This window comes from Panulirus ornatus, chromosome 4, assembly GCF_036320965.1.
Source record: "Panulirus ornatus isolate Po-2019 chromosome 4, ASM3632096v1, whole genome shotgun sequence".
In the NCBI taxonomy this organism is placed as follows: domain Eukaryota; kingdom Metazoa; phylum Arthropoda; class Malacostraca; order Decapoda; family Palinuridae; genus Panulirus; species Panulirus ornatus.
In genome coordinates this window covers 9,300,909-9,318,459 of record NC_092227.1, presented here as the reverse complement: position 1 = coordinate 9,318,459, position 17,551 = coordinate 9,300,909, and the positions used below count along the sequence as shown (strand labels likewise).

The 17,551-nt window shown below is 45.1% G+C and overlaps 1 long non-coding RNA gene across 1 annotated transcript in view; it reads left to right on the top strand.

Moving 5' to 3' along the window:
- Positions 1 to 17,551, top strand: part of LOC139765649 (uncharacterized) — a 112,446-nt gene that overhangs the window by 52,752 nt on the left and 42,143 nt on the right. The window lies entirely within an intron of this gene.

The window sequence follows — 17,551 nt, the reverse complement described above, 5'->3', positions numbered from 1 at the left end:
GGAGGTGAAGGGGGACGAGTGGGTTCGAGGATATATATGAGGTGGACCTCCAGCCGAATGACTCCCTCTGCCCCTGAGCCTCGTCCCCATACATTCCGCCTGGGTTATGTTCCCTGCCGCCCTCGCCCATCGTATAGATGCCTCCCTGGTGTTGGACGACTTGTCTCTCTGCATATGTGGGCTGCTTTCATGCATTGCTTTAGCATCTCGCCGCTTTGGTCATTGGCCATTCTTGTCCATGTTGACACGTTTAATGTCCTATATAGATGGCGTATGTCATGCTTATATTCAGGTATTCTTTTAGCCATACCTCACCCTCTTTCCCCCATAGTGAATGCCCGAGCGTCTATATAAACAAAGTCAACCATGAATTCACCATCTGTATTCGTTGACGCTTCTACCAATCTTTTGTTTGCATTGCATCGCCAGTTTGCATTCCTTGACGATGTGACAGTGTTTATTCCTGTCGTGTGTGAAAGCATCTGTTTACATATGAGGCCTTCCTTAAATCTCACATATTTATCAGATTTAGGGATCCTGCAGCGCCCAGAAAGCTAGCCACGTTGACTGGAAGGAACCACAGCATAAAGTGCTGATACTGTGTGTGTGTGTGTGTGTGTGTGGAGTGAGCATAGGTTAGCTGAGGGGTAAGTGTGCTTAGTGTCTTCGGTGAGGGAGTTTGCATAGCGGGTATGACAGGGGTCTTCACATATACTGACACGGTGGTGTTGGATGTCGGAGTGTTGGCTGCTTGCCCAAGAAGCATGCGAGAATGAATGACACGTGCACGTCGTGGGGTCGAGTATTCTCAGAGGGGTGGTCCAGCTTCCCATGAGGTACAGTGTCTCTCTGGATGTCCAGATACATACAAGTTCGTTATACACATGGCCTCCTGTTTCACTCACACACACACACACACACACACACACACACACACCTAGAACCATATAGTATGTTACACAATTCTATACACATAAAAGTGAGCACACACACACACACGTATAACTGTATGAGTAGACAGACATATGCTTACAAGATAAACATCGGCAAATTTACTTTCTTACTAACACACACACACACACACACACACACACACACAACGATATATGCACAATTAACATAATGTAATAGAGTCAGACCTAACGTACATTAGCGTTAATCGTAAGTCTGTCCCACTAAAATATTGGTTTCCAATGAAGCTCGGGAATAGACCGAATTTGCATCACAATGTCCAAAGCTGAGCCTATTACCATATTCAGTTAGTAATATGATTATAAGACTCCAATCGTGTTATGATCCTCTGCGGCGGGAGGAAGCCAATCAGTCATGCAGGAAACCGGACGCAGTGTTTATTGATCGATGTGGCAACATGCCAGGCTGGTTCCTATGCTGAGGAGGCGAAGTTTTAAAATGAATTTTGGGAAGTTATTTAAACCTCAGTTGCCCACCACGGCTATGGTAAGAGGTAAATGAAGATCGCTTTTAAACAATGGTAAAGATGCGTTTAACCTTCTTACTCTGAAGCCTTTAAATGGGGATAAAAAAAAAAAAAAGGCTTTGCAGTGTATCAGAGTGTAGAGGTGAAGCAACAAGTGGTCCACCAGCCTGTTGCTTCCCGCCCGCCCGCGCCAATGTAATGCCTCGGATTTTGGCTAGGGGCATCCTCCCCGCTGCCTCCTCCTCCTCCTCCTTCTCCTCGCGACGATCTCCTGACTCCTCACGACTGTGTCTCTTGTTCTCGAAGGCTTTGCTTACGAATCCTTCGAGGAGGACCTTGATCGCGGGCGTCGAGAATGACATCGATTGTGTCGTGGTGGACGGCCTCAGTCGCTTCGGCCATGGCGAGTCACGGTGGTTATTTACCACGGTGGACGGTAGTGTGGGGGGGGGGAGCAGGTTGTCGTTTGATGGGGTCGACTCGAGCGTTTCGACTGCGCAAGTGGTGATGTAGTTCTAACTCCGACGAGATGATATCTGATTGGTTAATGTCTCCTTTTTTTGGGTCATGCGAGTGTTTTTTTGCCCTAGTATGGCTGATGTCGAGGGTGTGAGGAGCTGTAGAGAGCCTGTGGTCACCTCCTGAACAAGAGTGTGACTTCCCCGACGTCCGCAGACGTCCTCGCTGTCTCGGAACAGTGATGCAAGACATACCACGCTGAAAACCATCAAAATACCTTATCTCAATATTTCTTCCAAAATCTTTCCTCTCAAGCTAATGATTCTAGATTTTTATGCGTCATATAACAGATTATAAACACTGTGGAACTTGTGGGATCGTTTTTGTTCTGTATTGTTAACGTCTCTCTCTGTCGGGGTCAGTTGAGAGGGGTTCGTGCAAGCGAGACACCGAAGCCTACGAGCGAACCCGGCTTCAGCGCTTCGACATCAGGCTTCATGTCTGTGTTATTATCTCGGTAATGTCAGTGTTTGTGGTACAGCTGCACCATGTTAGGCGTTAGAGCCTTCAAACAAACAGTTTATTGTTATCTATTACAGTGGTTCATCTTCGTGATCCATATGGACTTGGGAGCGTTCATGATGTGAAGTAGTCGACTTCTAGGTACACTATTTCTCCAGGGAGAAGCTGTCTAGATAGGGAGTCGACCAGCAGGTGTCTTTCATCCAAAACCAGTGATGTGTCGGTGGCTGTTGTACTTACGTCTGCTGTAAATCAGTTGTGTTGTTGGATGTAAACAAAGACTTTGAGTTCTGGAGACAGTGGTTTTCCTCACCAATTACAATGACCTCAGCTGCCGTGATTATATATGATTGCCCGAAGACCAGTTTCTATGTAAGAGTCCTGGTGTTTCTAAAGGCTCCATCAGTTCAAGGCTGCGCTACTTCCAGTAGCAGGGGAATATAGGCCTCTTTAAGAGTGAGAATGTCTTTGACGGAACTGTTGCCCTCCGTATGATACAGCCTTGCCTAGGTGACTTTCCACTCGTGGTGTGACCTCGAACTGGCGGAATCCGGTAACATCTGCTTTAATTTATACGTAAATTTCTATTAAGATAATGTCCTTCACTCCCAGACTCACTTCGTTTCACCTGCACGTTTTTCTTTTAAAAAAAAAGGAAGAAAAATGCTGGAAAAGTATCTTTAAAATGTGTACTTTTATGTACTGTGATGTTTCTTTCGATGGAATAGACTGGTTTGGCTCGAGATTTTGATGAATAAACATCGTATTATATTCATGGATAAGCTCCCAGTGTCTGCCTCCAGAACCACGTTACACAAGAAGTTTAGGATCATAGGTTAATATTACTGAGATGAAGTGGTTCTGATCCGAATGTATGATGCTTAAGTATGATTACCTTATAGTTCAGTAGTAATGTTATTTGCCGTATATGTATATATTTGCCCTCGAGTTTCCTGCCTTGGAGATGAGTTCTTTCAGTTTCGGTGACATGACACTAGATTTATGCCTTGTGCACTGCCACGCACCTCCGCTGGTATGAGTTATTGCTTCTGTCGCTTGAGGAAGAAAAAAAAACCTTGGCATAGGGTGGACACCTGAGTGAAGTGGACATAAACCCAAAAATATAAGAGAATTTTTGAAATGAGATCGACCATTGTTGAACGATTTCTATGGGATGTTTGATCCAACAACTCCACAAACATCTTAGACTTTAGCTGTGTTTTGATGACTGTGTTCTCGAAGAAGACAAAAAAGAACCTGGGTTACGCTTGAGAGAGTCTCCTGGTACCGAGATGGTCGAAGCTGTACAGACCGAAGCCTGCTTCACTGCCTGGAGAGACAGGGTTCGGTGCGGCTTCGACCACCAGATGTAGGCCAGAGACTTTTTGTTCCTCAACTTTTGCACCGACGTGAACTCTGCCCTGAGCGTTAGTTCCACAGGAGTTTTTGTTTGTGTGACTAATTCCTGGGTTGCTTGTATCTACGGGTGGTTCTCGTGGGTGAGGAAAATGTCGTTTGGTCTCACAAAATAATGATGGTCATGGTGTTATGTCCTTCATATTTGTGTTTAATGGATATTACCCTTTGAGTTTATGGCTTAAGTGATTGATAATGAAAATGTGTGTGTGTGTGTGTGTGTGTGTGTGTGTGTGTGTGTGTGTGCCATGAAAAGTGTGATGTAAATGAAAAGAGAAATGAACTTAAACCATTGAACTGCACTGGAGTCTTCGCCATGTCCACACAGGACGTGAAGGATACGAATGTTAAGTGGCCAAGCAGTTCGTGGTTGAGGAAACTTCGAGCGAAAACATTCACAGTCGTTGATTTTGTCTGGTAAAGTTCGTTGTCGTTCTGACGCTCTGCATAAGTGATCGTTTGTATAAAGCCAAGGGTAAGAGACCTGCGGGTTTTTTTTCTTCTTTTTTTTTGTTTTTGGTCCAGCCGTGCACAAGGGTCGAGAGTCTGGGGTGATTTGGAGTAAGACTAAAAGAGATGCTATCCAAGTGTGAAGACTTGTATATAAGATGATGATGATGAAGAAGAAGAAAGTGAGAAGAAGATGGAGAAGGGGGGAAGAGAGAGAGAGAGAGAGAGAGAGAGAGAGAGAGAGAGAGAGAGAGAGAGAGAGAGAGAGAGTATAGTCTATAGCCAGAGTGGATCCCGAGGTCTGGGGCGCTCGACCGCCCTACGGAGGATCAAAGCGAACGCATCACCGCAACAGGGGTCCAGCCTCGCGCCAGTGTAAACATCCCGCAGACGAGAAGAAACACACACACACACACTTAATGTTTATATGGTGAAATAGACACTGGAAAACCCTTGGCCCGTCAGTAAGGGCTCAATCAAGCCCGATGGCCTGGTAGCTGTGGCACTGTGGGCCCAGTACGCAGTAGACCCGGCCTCTCCACTGGTGTATGGGAGCAAAGGTTTGGGGGATTCATGATGAGACAGAAGTGCTGTTAAGTACCCTCCAAAAAGCACCTCTCTCTCTCTCTCTCTCTCTCTCTCTCTCTCTGGACGCAAGCAAGGCATACGTGCGTACGGCCAAGATGGCTTCTCTCTGAAGAATTGTGCTTTTTAGTCTTGCACTCGTGCTTGCACGTCTGTTCTGCTGGTGCTTAGAAAACTAGAGTTTTCTCCTTCGTCTTGGAAACATGCAGTGGCACCGGTCTATCCAGTCCTATCCCTATCCCTGCCCAGTATCGTCATCTTGCTCTGACTACTTCTACCAGTTTCCAGGCTGCGAATCGCCTCTCAATTCTCATTTCTGTAATCGCTTTTGATCTTAACAGTTTTTTTTTTTCTCGTTGAGGATCAGCTTGGTTTGCGCAAGATGTAATCCAATGGCGATATCCTTTCCCATTTTTTCCCTAATATCTGCTCACCTTTTCTGATTTTGGGAGATCCTTGTGTTGTAGCACTTGATTTATGGAGAGCTTTTGAGATGTTGTGGTTGTGGGGGTCCGATCTGTAAGTTCCCCTATACACTGCTCCCCTTTTGGCTTTGCTCCCTCACTCTGGTTCTCTCGTATCTGGTTGGTTCGTCTTCTTCATTGTCGATGGATAAGCCTTTCCTTCCTTTCTCTCTTATTTCAAAACTCTTACATTATTTTCTCCTCTGTCTTTCTAGTTCCTTTCCATATCTGATTTATGGCATAGCCTTTTGTACGTACCTGGGGCATTCGACGTAAGAAAAATTCCCTTTTATATCACACCAACTGAACGTTGAGGTAAGAAAGCGAGTGAGTTATGGTACTTTTGTAGCTATATTCTGTCAGGGTAAATGAACGATGGAATGGGGGCGAACTGAACAGCGCGGGACGTTGTCTCCAGGTTTTTCTGAAAGTTCGACAGACGAGTAAGAAAAGTATCTGAGCTTTCTCCATTTTCTGTGAAGTCTGAACTTCGAGTGGGTATCCCCACCTGTTCGTGTGTCCTGCTGGATTCTCCCCTCCACCTTTTCCTTGTTCCCACTTTATCCTTGCGTTTGGCTTCCTCCTCCTCCTCCTCCTTCTCCTCCTCCTCCTCCTCCTCCTCCTCCTCCTCCTACTACTACTACTACTTTTCTTCTTTCCCCATCTTCTTTTCTCTTACTACTTTCACCTATCCCTTCTCGTTTCATCTTTCACCCCGCTGTCACTTCTTCTTTGTATCTGTTCGTGCTCCTCTGTCGAAGGTTAGGGAAGGAGAGAGAGAGAGAGAGAGAGAGAGAGAGAGAGAGAGAGAGAGAGAGAGAGAGAGAGACGGGGATGGGGGGTAGGGGTAGGGGTAGGGGTAGGTGGAAGCCTAGAGGCTAAGGCCTAGGGGAGAGAGAGAGAGAGAGAGAGAGAGAGAGAGAGAGAGAGAGAGAGAGAGAGAGAGAGAGTTCGATGACCGTAAAAAATTTCCAATTTGGAATTTAATTTCGGGATGTTTTTTTTTCTTCATTCGCGTGGGTGGGTGTGGGGGTGGTGGGGGGATTAAATTACCGTCAGAGAGGTCGAGGGTCTTAAGGCTGACGTGAACCTGCCCTTTAATCATCTCCAGGAAATACACGTATACACACACACACACACACACACACACACACACACACACACTTACGTAATAATGGTGCACGCGAGTACCCTCACCCGCACATGGGGGCTTCAGTGGCAACGGGGACACGTAAATAAGTAATAACACACACACACACACACACACACACACACACACACACAGATCAGTACCTTACTAACATACGACATCTTAGACCATCGGCTCCATGAAGTATACTCCACCCTCTTTTTCCTCCCCCTTGCATTCATCATCTCCTCAGAGGTGGCTTGGTCCACCACCTTATTAGCAGTCGCCTCACCACCGTCTGTCAGAGACTTTCCCCTACACACCCCCACCACCTTGACCTCCCTCTCTGTCTTATACCTCGTCTCCTTCAACCAAAGCTTCATCGCAGGGACTTTGAAGTCGCTCGCGTGGACAAAGGCCTCTACTTCACCTGCTGGTTTACCGACGACACACCACGAGGAGTTCTCCTCTGTGCTGGCCACAGGTGTGGTTAAGCATTAAGTTCGTAAGTGTGTATATCTTCTGTTCCAGGAGAAGGTGGTACTTTCTCTTAGGCTACATACCACTCCCTCTGTGGTTCGATCCCTGCTGACGGGGAACGCGGAGGGGGTTCGACTCGAAGTGACATCATTGATGTGTTGCCCCAGTTTTGACGGAGCGGATGGGTTGGGTGTTTTCCCTCTCGACTTTGAGTGCTATACTTTGCTTCCTTGGGGTGACAGAGCATCGAAATGATGCCCTCAGCTATCAGAGGAAGCCATTCCGTTAAAACCAAAATCTAGATGATCAGATGAATAGGTAAATTCATTTTCATAGTATAAAGAAGTCATACGAAGCAATATATAAAAGACATGGGCAAGGGTTCAGTCAAATTTAGGCTTGGCTGGCCAAAATGGTTTGAATATGGAGTGTGCCGAAACCGGGACCTTGGCCTCTCCGTTCCACCCGTGTATATCCAGACCGCCACAGTCCATCATGCTCTGGATTTTCGGTGTTGAAGAATAAAACTCTGGAGGTCTGAACCCATGCGAAACGAACGAACCACCCGACATGGAAAGCGAGGGAAGGCGTGTTTTTCGACATGCCTTTCTGGGAAACGTGTTTCCGTAAACATGGGAATATTCTTTTTATGATGGTGTACAGTGCTGGTGATGGTGTACATAGTGCTGTGATGGTGTACAGTACTGTGATGGTGTACGGTGATTGTGTACAGTGCTGTGATGGTGTACATTGCTGTGATGGTGTACAGTACTGTGATGGTGTACGGTGATTGTGTACAGTGCTGTGATGGTGTACATTGCTGTGATGGTGTACAGTACTGTGATGGTGTACAATGATTGTGTACAGTGCTGTGATGGTGTACAGTGCTGGTGATGGTGTACAGTGCTGGTGATGGCGTACATAGTGCTGTGATGGTGTACAGTACTGTGATGGTGTACAATGATTGTGTACAGTGCTGTGATGGTGTATAGTGCTGGTGATGGTGTACAGTGCTGGTGATGGTGTACATAGTGCTGTGATGGTGTACAGTGCTGGTGATGGTGTACAGTGATTGTATACAGTGCTGGTGATGGTGTACATAGTGCTGTGATGGTGTACAGTGCTGGTGATGATGTACAGTGCAGTGATGGTGTACAGTGCTGGTGATGGTGTACAGTGCTGGTGATGGTGTACATAGTGCTGTGATGGTGTACAGTACTGTGATGGTGTACAGTGATTGTTTACAGTGCTGGTGATGATGTACAGTGCAGTGATGGTGTACAGTGCTTTGATGGGATACAGTACTGTGATGGTGTACAGTAATGATGAACAGCCCTATGAAAGTGTACAATTCCATGATAGTGTACAGGACTGTGATTGTGTACAGTACCATGATGGTGTACAGATCTAGAAACATTTTCTCTAATTAATACGTAGAGAAAAGAAAAAGGAGAAGAGAGAAAAAAATGAAAGAAAACAAGATTCAAAGGGAGACGAGATGCATGAAATATATAGAGCAGGGTGTAGGGTGTAAGATGTGTGGAGTAGTGTGTAAGGGTAAGGTATTCTGGGTGATCTTTTTCTATGTTTTCTTTAATTTCTATTAATTTTTATTCTGTTTCTTACTGATGTCCAGTGCCGCGCTGCTGGTAGGGATCCTGGTGTGATTGTACTGGCCTTACGTGATAGCGTTACGTGTGCCTTTCTTCAGACGGAGTTATCTTCTCGAAATCTTCAACGGAGGTGATCGTTTTGGAGTGTTAAGGTCATTGGTCATCAATGTCTAGTGGGTCGGTCTCCTCCCTCCGCCTTGGGGAAGAGAGGGTTACATGTCTGGAGAGTTTTGTGGTTGGAGGGGAGCGGTCTTGGGGTGGGTGAGTGTTGTGGCTGGGGGGGAGCGTTCTGGGGTGGGTGAGTGTTGTGGTTGGAGGGGAGCGGTCTTGGGTGGGTGAGTTAAGTGGTTGGAGGGGAGCGGTCTGGGGTGGGTGAGTGTTGTGGCTGGGGGGGAGCGTTCTGGGCCGTGGCTTGCCTTGAGGAGCCTGCACGTCAAAGGTACTATTCATGTCGTCCTCAAAGGAGCTGCAGTTAACGCCAGGTGTCACATGCCTCTCGGCGGACGTGGTAGATTCTCCTGGCTGATCCAAGACTGGCTCGAAGGTGTTGGCGGCAGTCATGGGGCTGAGCTTCGTCCAAAGTGTGCTCGGTTAAGTCTCCGGATACATCAACTGCTTTACTAAAGTGAGTTAGACTGCGATGATAAGAGCCAGGAGATGTATGTTCTCTGTTTGGGGTGTCCTGTTCAGGGTGTTTGATGTGCCCTGGACGTATGGTAGGCTGGGTTGAACTGTATTCTAGATTTTCGTTCGTCTTGCTCTGCTTTCAAAGCTAATTCCCTGACGTTACGTCTCGTGGGCTATGGCTGGGTGTGATCCCTTGCAGTTAACGCACTTGTGTTGGCCAGATCTACAATCCTCGTATGTATGTTCGTGTTTGATGCACAGTGAGCAAATCTTGTTATCTCTAGGTTTGGGGCAGTCCTTTGTGAAGTGCTAGTCAGTTGTATAACACTTGTATTATGTTGTCAGACGAGGACAGAGTTGTCCCTCTATACGATGCCAGTTAATATGCAGGCAGACACCATAGATTCAGACCCTATTGCCAGGCTCTTTCAGCTATGGATCCTAAGTCAAATTGGGTTCTGTACGTGGCTGTCTCCGGGAATCGGAATGTGTCAGTATATTTTATCCAGTTTGGATCTTGTTCTGATCCTTCTGTGATGTGATTTAGGTGATAGTCTTGTGGTGTTCTGTTGCTCATGATGGACCGACGACCATTCTTCATGTCTGGTTGGGCACTGGTCGATGTATTCTTGACATTTATATATTCTTTTTTTGTATCATACTGCCATCTTCTAGGCTCCCGGAGCTGTTGGTGATGCTTAGCGAGTGGACTGCTTAGCGAGGACCTGGAGCAATGCGATTTTCCTTCAACTCTCAGGCTCTGCCCATTGTTAAGATCATCTTTAACACTTGCATTTCAACCTCACTCTTTTTTTTTAACACTCTGGCTTCCAGCATGGGAAGTGAAGCGGACCGAATGTGGTATAAGAGCCCTTATTATAATCTAACACCAGCGTGAAAAAAAAAAGTTAGTGTGTTCAACTGTCGTTAACACACTTAAAGAAAAAGAACACAAACACACACACACACACACACACACACACACACACACACACACACACACACACACACACTACACTATTCGCTTCGAGCTGCTGTGGATTGTAGTTGTCCCCCCTTCGTATGAGCGCCACATCCGCCCTATAGTCTCGCCCAGGCTAGGCTTGAGACGCGCATCAAAGACCTCCAGTGTTCGGCCCTTACCTTCGCCACACGGGCCATAAAGTGAGGAGGGCAGGACCAAGGTCCACTGGGAGTTGCATCCCCACAATCCATAGGAAAGATCCTGACTTCCTTCCATTTTCTATCATACTTCTTCCCCATTTTCTTTCTTATATGAGAGAGAGAGAGAGAGAGAAAATGGGTTTACTCCCGAGACTTCCAGAGAACACGATGAGAAAAAAAAATATATATACACCTGGAAGGGAAGTTGACTTAGATTCAGAGGTGACTTAAGATATGCCATACTCTTTAACCTGTATACTTCAGCTGAGGAAGAGATGATCTGGAGGATAATTATGTTAAAGACAGCCCAAGACTTGAGAAAAGATCATTTATCACTTATCATCGTATGGACGTGAGGCATAGTACATGTGAAATACCCAAAGGATCCCAGTGCCACGTACACAGACGTCACATGAGGTAATTGACACGTTCTTAAAGATATTGAGTTATCTCTCATTTTCCAGGAATTTCTGGACAGACTTCGATATCTAATGGAATTGACAAAGTTTTATGAAACTGAGAGACTAAATGATGATAATGATTCACGAATATGGTCCTAAAGATAATGAGTTATCTTTATTTATGAGGAACCTCTGGAAAATTAAGATAATGACCTCTTTATTTTCAATAAAACTGGAAGATAAAGATAATGAGTTATCTTTATTTTCCAAAGGTTCGTGGAAAATAAAGATGAGTTGTCTTTATTTTCCATGAACCTCTGGAAAATAAAGATAATTCATTCTCTTTATTTTCCAGAGTTTCCATGAAAATAAAGATCTTGACTCATCTTTTATTTCTCCAGGAAATCTCAGGAAAGAGAAGAACTTTCTTACCCAGTAGGATATACGTGGCATCAGGAAACCGAGAGACTAGATCACAGTCATTCACTATCATCGAACACGAACTCAATCCAGTTTTCTTTGACGCAGCCAACAAGACCAAACCAGAGCATCTCTTCCACGAACCCCAACTGATCAAGGGGCCGCCCGAGACCTGCTTGATACGCGAGGCCATTAAATCAAAGGTTTCCATAAAGGTAAAAAAAAGAAAAGGAAAAGACATGGCATGTGATCCTGGTAAATGGAAACAAGATGACTTCCTGGAAAAATGGGAATTTTCATCTGAGGATTTTGTGTTGACTGCGCTTGATAAATGTTGATGTGTCTTACCGGTAAGACATGTCAACAAATCATATTGATCCCACGAAGATTGATGTTCACTTGTTTTTTTTTTTTTTTGAGAGAGAGAGAGAGAAGGAGAGAAGGATCATGAAGGAGGGGGATCACGGAGATAGATATTCACTTTTGGAGAGAGAGGGAGAGAGAGAGAGAGAGAGAGAGAGAGAGAGAGAGAGAGAGAGAGAGAGAGAGAGAGAGAGAGAGAGAGGAGAGAAGGATCATGAAGGAGGGGGATCACGGAGATAGATATTCACTTTTTTTTTTTTTTTTTGAGAGAGAGAGAGGAGAGAAGGATCATGAAGGAGGGGGATCACTGAGTTAGATATTCACTTTTTTTCCCCCCTGAGAGAGAGGGATCATGAAGGAGGGGGAATGGGATTGTGGTAAATGAGGATCACTGCTCACTATGTAATTCCATATTGAGAGAAAACTTTCCACTGATTCCTGTACTTGAGGCTAAAACACTAAGGTTTTCGTTATAAGAGAAGTGACTTTACGTACATACGAGAGATTGAATGGAAGATTCTCTGTGGGCAAGAAGACACAAATCAAAAGATTGTTTACAGATGAGCCGGGAAAACTCACTTCTGTAATGGAATATAACTGAGAATCTTTTTTTTTTTTTCAGGGAGTTATGGAAACGATGAATCTGCAAATGTAATCAAATGAGCAACTTTATATGGGGGGAAAATCTGCTTTCTTCTTTTCTTCTTAAAAGGAAAATATCTCTTAAAGTGAAAGAAAAGCAAGTGCCATTGTGTCAGAGGTTGGCCTTCACTCTATACATAATTGACGTCAGAAACCTAGAATAATCTGCTTCGAAATCCTAAGAGTAAAAGGTTACATACCTTTCGTTAACTAGAAATAGCTTGCTATTCAGAGACTATCACTCTTCGTATAATCCCATCGCTAGACCCGAGTCTGTACAGTGAAAAGCCGGAGGAAATGATAGAAAATAAGGTGAAAGTCTACATATTTCTTTGAAAGAATTGGGACGGAAATATGATATAAGTGGGGCGGAAATATCACTAAAAACCTCCTTGAACGCATATGAAACAAAAGGTAGACGAATAGCTGTGGGCCGGGAGGAGGCTCAAGGTGGTATCAGGAAGGAAAAGTTGACACAAATACGAGGAAAAGTAAACTGCCTCCTCCATCTGTTGCAGCGTAGGATTGAGCATCCGTTAGCCGGGTTGAAAGATATGGAGAACGAGGTAAAAGAACATCACAGACTTGAAGATACTTTCTGTAAGGAAAACGGGTTTTCGTAAATAGACCCAAGATCGAATAGAGGCTGTACATCTAAAGTTAAGTGGGAGATGATCTGGTGGAACAATATGTCTTGAAACTAAGAATTTCTGGTACGTTGTATGGGTAAAGTTATTACGCCACTCTTCAGAAGCATCGACGAAAACATGGAGAAATCATGCACTCAAGAAAACTTCGTGTTCAACGCCTTTCTTATAAGAATTTACCAGGGCTAACTCCTTTAGATGTCAAGAAATCATTCCAAAAGCTGTCTGAACCCAATAGCAAGCTGGGAATGAGGTACAACCTCACAACGCCTCATGACACAACAACAAGTTGTGTGTGGTTGTGGTTCAGGTGGCGCCCTGGTCCTAGGTCTCACAGCCCCTGTTCTCCCCCAATGTCAAGACTTGGTAGCGCCCTCATCTGCGACCCTATACAGGCCTCACCTAACCTGGCACAAGTGAATCTCCCTCTGGAAGTCTTAACTCGTCCCCTGCCTCACCACGACTGGTAACAGGGATCTTCATAATTACGTTAACTGAAGGAACCTGGAGAGTCTTATGTGTCCTCGTCACCCAAGAAAGAGATTCCATCAGTCACCATGTGAGGAGCTCCTCCTCCTCCTCCTCCTCCTCCTCCTCCTCCTCCTCCGAGGTGGAGTTGTCTTTCAGGTAGTCTCTCTACACTGACTTGTGTAGGAGGGGGGGTTAGTCTTTCCTGGCTACATGTCACTGCTACGCTACCCTCCCTGGCTCTTAGCATGGGGGGGGGGGGGGGGGGGGGGCCTCCACACACACACACACACACACACACACACTGAGCTGAAGCTCAGGATGTGTTGCGCCGGGATATCTGTCTGGGTCTGTGTCTAGAGCTAGACGCGTGCGTCTCGTCGCTTCAACTCAGGCTTTAGATAGACCGTCTCGGGCTTTAGATAGACCGACTCAGGCTTTAGATAGACCGACTCGGTCTTTGGATAGACCGACTCAGGCTTTAGATTGATAGACCGACTCAGGCTTTAGATAGACCGACTCAGGCTTTAGATAGACCGACTCGGGCTTTAGATAGACAGACTCGGGCTTTAGATAGACCGACTCGGGCTTTAGATAGACTGACTCAGGCTTTAGATTGATAGACCGACTCAGGCTTTAGATAGACCGACTCAGGCTTTGGATAGACACCTCCTCTACTTTGATCACTCTTCGTGGCAAGTTGTCTCTCGTCTTTATGTCTATCTTTCTCGTCCTTTCCGACTTGTACGATTAAATCTTTTCTTTGTTTTTCCTCCGTTCGCTGTTGATCGCTTTAGCAAAGTAGCGTCGGGAACAGAGCGGAAAGAGTCTTGGAAGACAAAACATCACATGCCCCATCCCTCGCGTTTCTCTGTCAAGAGTAAGTAATACAGGAAGGGAGGACGTCCACAGCCCTTGCCTCCCGCCACTCTTAATCGCATTCGACAACACACAGGAAATACGTGGGAAAGATTCTTTCTTCCTCCTCCTCTGGGATATTAATGCTAAATCTCTACATCCTGTCTAATAAAACACAGACTTCCCATTTCCTCAGAAACTCCAATTACTTTCGTTTTACTATTCCTCTCGTTTCTTTTTTCTCTTTTTTTTTAACCCTTTTTTTCATTCTAGATCTGATTGGAACCTTTGTCATTGAATGTAAAAGACAGTCTAGTGAGATAAGGCATATTCAATCACCTTCCCTAAGTAATCTAATCGCGCGACTTCCGAATCCCCTTGCCCATTGTTTGTGCCAGGGTTCATCTCGGGTTATCAGCTGTATAGATCCCCTGGCGATGCTGTGAGGATTCAACTCTTTTAGCGAGTGATGCTGTGAGGATTCAACTCTTTTAGCGAGTGATGCTGTGAGGATTCAACTCTTTTAGCGAGTGATGCTGTGAGGATTCAACTCTTTTAGCGAGTGACTCTTAAGTGATGGGGGAAAGAGGTTCTCCCGTCTTAGTTGAGATAAGCGAGTAGGGATAACGCAAGGTGGGAGATCTTCACCGTTGGCCTCGTTCTTTAGAAAAGGAATGGAACTCATGATTTAAGATTCGTCTAGAAAACTGATGGCATTAGAATTTTCAATTCTACATACTCGCCATTTCCCGCGTGAGCGAAGTAGCGTCAAGGACAGATTGCGACAGAGCCTAAGAGGTTACATTCCTCATTTGGCTTCTCCTCACTTGGCTCCGAGCTACGTTCTTTCTTTTGGAAAGTAACGCGCGTCAACCGTTCCCCATGACAGAATCTCGACGTAAGCAGGACAGTAGATATCTTTCTACATCTACCTCACTCTTCTTCTTCTACCTATCTCGATTTCTCTATGAAAAAAAAGAAAGGCTTGTAGGAATAATTCTCTGACCATCAGCAACTGACCGAGGAAGTAGATTACATTTAGCGAAGACACTTCCACTTCGAGGAGGTAGATTACATTTGGCGAAGACACTTCCACCACCGAGGAGGTAGATTACATTTGGCGAGGACACTTCCGCCTACAATTCAAATGTACGAAAATTCTCTCGAAGAAAACGGATCTCGTCCTTATCAAACCATATGTTCAATATCGATATTTAGCTCTAGTGAAGAGAGAATATCTTGTAAATAGATTTTTCCCCCCCTCAAAGAAGGCTGCAGAGATCCCTACCTTATTTACTTTGTCAATATGTGACAGAGGAGCAGCGGGGGGTGATCCTGAATCACAGAAGAATCTTAGATTCTCCGAAGGGAATTGGTCAGAGACCTGGACTCCATTACTGCAAACTTCGTTATCGGATTTATTCTTTCTTTTTATTTTTTTTGAGGAAAAGGCTTAAAGTTCCATCAGACTCCCGAGGCGTCCAAAGGGAGAGAGAGAGAGAGAGAGAGAGAGAGAGAGAGAGACGAGGGAAAATTGCCTGGCCTAAAAATCCATGGGCTTATGGAATAGAATATAAGGTTCATGAATACTTGACACGACAGTCTCAATATATATATATATATATATATATATATATATATATATATATATATATATATATATATATATATATATATATATTTCCCTGGGGATAGGGGAGAAAGAATACTTCCCACGTATTCCCTGCGTGTCGTAGAAGGCGACTAAAAGGGAAGGGAGCGGGGGGCTGGAAATCCTCCCCTCTCTTTTTTTTTTTTTTCCAAAGGAAGGAACAGAGAAGGGGGCTGGATGAGGATGTTTCCTCAGAGGCCCAGTCCTCTGTTCTTAACGCTACCTCGCTGACGCGGGAAATGGCGAATAGTATGGAAAAAAAATATATATATATATATATATATATATGTATATGAACGCTCGTTGTATGTTTTGGACAATCACATGTTTACCAAATGGCGTCCTAGCTTCGTCTCTTCGATGTATATCAACTGACTGTTATATTTCTCTCTTGTGTCTCCCCTGATGATGTGATTATTACACGAAAGTGCACTTGGGAACTTTTCGTGTTTCATTTTCCCCGTGGACTCATAGGAATATATATATATATATATATATATATATATATATATATATATATATATATATATATATATATATATATATAGTATTGTCATCATTGCCAAAGTTTAGTGTGTCTCTCTCTTCACGTTCAAGTAAAATTATGGAATGGACATGAGGTTCATGATATTTCATACAGTCTCAGAAATGATCATGTCATCATCATTGCAAAGGATGGTTTACTCACAGTCTTTTACTCCTCACTGAAAATTGTGGTTTAGTGTTTTCCCTTCTAGTACGAGTTACAGACAGACTTCACGTCAGTAGCTACTGCATCTTGTTTCCACTCTGGGGTATTGTGATGGACCAGAGACTCTCATGTAACAAGCAAGTCCTTCAGGATGACTCGTGTTGTGGAGTATACACAAGGGATCGTAGCACAGCAGATATGCCCTAGTGGCTACACGTCTCTAGGAAATGCCACTGAAGCGGTGGAGGAACTTGAGATGGATGGAAATAGAAGGAAGGACTGCAGATAGGAGATAGATAAGAGTGGGTGTCTTCAAGGCTGCAGCAAAGTGAATCTTAGTGGAGTTAGAATGCTTGTTGATGACAGGGTTAGTGAAGGAATGGTTAAGGTTGGTTGGCGAGGGTGATCAAGACGACAAGGGAAGGAGCAGAGAATTGGGCCGGGTGGGGGTGTTCCCTCAGGGGCCCGGTCCTCTGTTCTTGACGCTACCTCGCTGATGCGGGAAATGGCGAATAGTTTGAAAGAAAGAAAAGCAGTAAAAAGAGTACAAAGAAACTGGACAAAAGAATGGGGTAAGCACGACTGTTGCTCTGACGGGAATGGCAAAGAAACCAGGCTGTAGGAATGTACACAGAGAAGTACGAGTGAGGAGTTTACAAAGTCAACACGAGCGAAGGGGGAGCAAAGGTTTAGGTAGCTTCAGAAGACATTGAGAAACACACCAAGCCAGGAGGAGGAACTGGTCCATATCAGCAGGAGGGAGGAGGAGGAGCCAGCCAGCCAGCATCTGGTGCGTGGAGACTGATACCGCTGTCACTCACCGAAGCGATCTGCCCGTTAGGTTAGACAGAGGACGTGTTCTGAGGGAAGCGCTGCTCTTAACATGGAGGTAGGGGGAGGTACCCTTGCCGGGTGGCTGGACGAGGCGTTGGTAAGGACCCTGGCAGCCGCCGTGCCCTCCACGACGTGCAGGGTATCAACGACTTATAAATTTTACTTAAGGGCCTTGGGCCGTATTTGGTCTACCGGCGGAGGACGTCTGTCGTATGGAGGCGGTGGGCAA